This window comes from Octopus bimaculoides, chromosome 1, assembly GCF_001194135.2.
Source record: "Octopus bimaculoides isolate UCB-OBI-ISO-001 chromosome 1, ASM119413v2, whole genome shotgun sequence".
NCBI lineage: Eukaryota > Metazoa > Mollusca > Cephalopoda > Octopoda > Octopodidae > Octopus > Octopus bimaculoides.
The window spans coordinates 30,203,023-30,207,754 of record NC_068981.1 but is presented as its reverse complement, the minus strand read 5'-3'; the positions used below and the strand labels follow the sequence as shown (position 1 = coordinate 30,207,754).

The 4,732-nt window shown below is 37.8% G+C and overlaps 1 protein-coding gene across 2 annotated transcripts in view; it reads right to left on the bottom strand.

Moving 5' to 3' along the window:
• The window catches only part of LOC106870020 (uncharacterized), an 18,378-nt gene that overhangs the window by 12,133 nt on the left and 1,513 nt on the right, over positions 1-4,732 (bottom strand). The window lies entirely within an intron of this gene.

Here is a 4,732-nt window from a genome sequence, read left to right as displayed (position 1 = left end):
GTACCTGTGTTCTTTGCCTGTGAGGAACCTTGCAGAACCTCCTCTCCATCTTACTTCCTGGATGCAGCACATATCTACGCATCTCCGTTCAAGCATCTCAACAATTTCACCAGATCTACCTTTCAGCGTGCCGACGTTGAGAGTGCCAATCCTAACAGTATGGGTGTTGGGGGTGTGGGCCTGTAGCCTGGGAAGGGGAAAAGCAGTGTCGTGTACCTGAAAAGAAAACTTGCAATTGGAAGAATTCATAAGCAAAACAGTACCTACAACCTTAATGCGCTACCCAAAGGTTGGGGAGAGGAATAAAAAACAAAAAGGTTTTTTTATGATTTGCAGAAAAAGGAAAGTGAAACTTCAAATGGAAAAGCTTTTCTGATTAGTAAAAGCTGGTTTGAACGGCTTAAGAAGTGTTTGAATAAACATAACATAAAAATGACTGATGGAGCAACCAGTGCTGATACAAAGACTGCTGCTAATTATCTTTTACTTGTTTCACTCATTAGACTGTGGTCATACTGGGGCATTGTCTTGAAGGATTTTAATAGAGCAAATTGACCCTAGTAGTTATTTTTTTTTAAAACAGGTACTTACTCTATCGGTCTCTTTCGTTGAACTGCTAAGTTACAGGGGTATAAACACACCAACACTGGTTGTCAAGCGGTGGCAGTAAAAACACACACACACATATGGTGGGCTTCTTTCAGTTTCCTTCTACCAGTTCCACTCACAAAGCTTTGGTTGGCCTGAGTCTATAGCAGAAGACACTTGCCCAAGATGCCACACAACCATATCGTTGGAAAGCAAACATCTTCTCACACAGCCACAGCTGTGCCTATGTAATTATCCTGAGCAGTTGTAAAAAATGATTGCTGGAGGGAGCTATGCACCAGAGCAAGTATACAATATTGATGACACTGCACTTTTCTAGAAGCTCACGCCTGCTAGAATTTTTGTTCCTTGGATAGAAAAGTCAACACCAGGATTTAAAGCTTCCAAACATTGTCTGACACATCTTCTGAGAAGAAATGCTACTGATGCGAAATTAAAGCCCCTACTCATGTACCACTCTCAAAAATCCAAGGGCTTTCAAGGGGTTATGCAAAATTTAATTTGCTTTTGATTTGGTATTCAAATAAGAAGGTATGGATGACTAAGAGCCTTTTTGAAGAATGTTTTTTGTCCTACTGTAGAAAGGTACAGTACCAGACATATTTCCAACAAAACATTGCTTTTTTAAAAACAATGCAACCAAGAACCCCTAGCAAACTTAACTAAGCTTTCTGATAATGTGAGAACAGAATATATCCCCAAGTGTACAACTTCTTTGCTGCAGCAAATGGATAGTTAACTTCAATATTATCCCAGAAGAACTTTCAAACAATTTATGAAAGCATTGACAAGTTGGATAAACCTACAGTTAGAGGCTTTTGGAAGATGTTTCACATGATGGATGCTGTGGGTAACATTACTGAGTTATGGGATGAAGTGAAAACCTCAACTCTGAATGGTGATTAGTAAAATACATGGTCAGACTGTATCTGTAAGTTTACAAGTTTTCCATAAGCAGGAAGTCTACATCAAATTCAGAAACATATTTGTGACACTTGCGAATGATGTAGGGTTTGAAGAAGTCATAGAGAATGTTGTGATTATTAAATTATTAAGCGTTGAGATGTATTGTAAGATACAGAAATAAATTTATTTCTCAAACACGTGATAATGCTATAAATAGCGTGATCAGGATAAATTATCCATATAATGCAGAAAAATACGTTGCCGGCCAGCCATGAGACTCAAACTCACATCTCTGTGATTTTATATATATGGAAAAGAGGGGTGGTAGCAAAGAATCATATCAGAAGGCTAAAAGGGAGGTTAGATGTTAGGTCTGTCTAGCAAGAGAGAGAGTAGAAGCAGAAAAGAAGTTTGCCGATGTCCTACAGCATGAAGACCTGAAGCTTGAAGTTTTCTGGATTGCTAGAGAGTGTCTCAGTGAGAATCGAGATATTGTAGGAAGGAAGTGTGTACGGATGGATAATGGTATGCTTGCACTAAGTGATGTGGGCAAGAAAGAGGCATGGAAAATTTACTATGTGAGTCTGTTGAATGTAGAGAATGAATGGGGTAAAGGGAGTCTCCCTCATGTGAACCCAACAAGGGGACCGGCAATCCTAGTGGATATGATAGATAAGGTAATTAAAAACATGAAAACTGGGAAAGCCTGGTCCATCCGGTAAGGTAGGATACAGGTTAGCCACCCACATAGTTAACCAGGTCATTCAGGAAGGTGTAATACCCAGTGACTGGTGTAATAACATAATTGTTAGCTATTACAAGGGTAAGGGTCCTTATACTAGCATTTGAGGAAAACTTAGAATCGAGATGCCTCAGAAAGTCAAGTTTTAGTAATTATCAAAGAAGACAAATCTCTTCTTTCATATTTACTAAATACAGGAAAATAGCTGTGCTAGATATGCAAAAAAGGAGTAGGAAGGAGATCCATACAGTCTGCATTGGGTGAAGAAGACGTGTACTGAAATCATAGACAAGTTGACAGTAAATACTGATTTAGCATGTAGCATTTGTACAGTGGAAGTTAACAGACAACAAAAGCATATGCTTTGTAGCATTTTGAAGGCTTTATAGAAGTAGTTGATAGCTTCTGTTGGTTAGATGACTAAAAAGCTGTAGAAAAGAATACTCTGAAAGTGTTGCAGTCAGATCAAGAATAGGATACAAGAAGTTTAAGGAGATATTACCTCTGTTGGCAACAAAGAAATATAATATAATGTACATATGATATTCACACACACACATATAATATGGCATGACATGACATATTTTGTTCATTTGTTCAAAGCTAAGCCATTGCTATCCTTGAAGAACATGATAACATTGGAAACTCAGAATAGTAATAGAGTAAAGTATTAGCTTCCTTCAGGCCTTAACTGAAGAATTCAAGACCAGTTGTCTCTGGGAGCTTTTCTATGTTGATGACTTTGTTCTTATAGCTGAATCTAGGACCTGACCTAAAGAAGAAATTTCAGGTGTGGAAACAAGGTCTGGAATCTAAGGGCCTTACAGTTAATTTAGCAAAAACTAAAGTCCTAGTAAATAGAAAAACAAACAAACCACAAGACCCTTCTGAGAGATGGCCCTGCTTGTTATATAAGAAGGGGTGTTGGTAGAAACTCCATACATTGTACCCAGTGCATAAAAGGTGTAGCACTATCAAAGAAAGGTTAACGGAGAATATAGTCTTAGTATGTGGCAAAAGTGCAGGTGCAATAAACACTAAAGACACACAGACAACAGGGCTCCCTCAAATGCTTGGGTAGATCATTAGAAGTAGTAGATACCTTCTGGTACCTTGGGGACCAAGTTAGCAGTTGAGGAAAGAGTTCTGAAAGTGTAGTTGCTAGGATAAGAATGGGCTGGGCGGAGTTCAGAGAGTTTCTAGTTTTGTTGGTAACTAAGGGCCTCTCCCTTAGAGTGAAATGTAGATTGTAGGATGAATGTGTACATACAGCTATGCTACATGGCAGTGAAACATGGGTTTTGACTACAGAGGATTTGCTAAGGCTTGAAAAAGATGGAGCTAGCATCGTTGTGCACACATGACAGAGTGTAAGTGATTTAAGAGGAAGACTGGGTATAAGGGGCATCAGATGTAGTGAGCAAGAGAGAAGGCTGCACTGGTTTGGTTATGTGATGCATATGGATGAGGACAGCTGCATAAAGAAGTGCCAAGCTCTAATTGTGGAGGAACCTGTGAAAGAGGTAGACACAGGGAGATGTGGAGTGAAGTGGTGAGAAAGGATCTTCAGATGTTAGGCCACACTGAGGTAAATGACAACGGACTGAGAGTTGTGGCGATTTGCTGTACTTGAAAAGATGCATCAAGCCAAATTTCCATCATTTTCGATATAGGAAAAAAAACTTTAAAATTCTATGAAAATGGAGAATACAATTTATTACCATAGTCCAGTCAAATTAATAAGTTCTTTCATATTGCCTACACAATTAGCCGAAACACAGCATAGGCAAAATGAATGAACTTATTAATTTGACTGGACTATGGTAACAAATTGATTACTCTATGTATGTATTCTCCGCTTTCAGTGAATTAAAAAATTTTTTTTCTACTCTATAGAAAATGATGGAAACACACACACACACACATATATATATATATGTATATAAAACAAAGATTGGTTATTATCTTTATTATTGTGTGTGACAGATAACGAAGGATCACAATAGGTCGTGTGAGCTACTGTGAAACTCGTCCAACCCATGCAAGCAATGTCAAACGGACGTGTGATGATGATATTTTTAATCTGTTGACTTACATTGTTTCATATTGTCGTAGAAAGAAATGCATTTGTATTTTATGTAAAATTTGTACAACTGTCCATAGTTAAGTCGAGATGTTTAGGTGATAAAAAAAATTTCCCCACTATACTTTCACAACAATACTAATTTCAAAACACGAAACGAATCTATGAGGTTGCTTCTGCAATTTTTGTTCAATCTGTTAGAAATAGCAAGCAAATCACCCCCATTAACTTTATATGAAAAAGAAATCCAAGACAAACTGGCTTAAAAACAAAAACGGTTCTTCCTATTGCGGAAGGACCCTAAACCAGAAAGAACAAAGAGAAACCAGATTCCAGAATTTAAACACAAACCTTATCAAATAGTAATTCCCGAAATATATATATAAGATCGG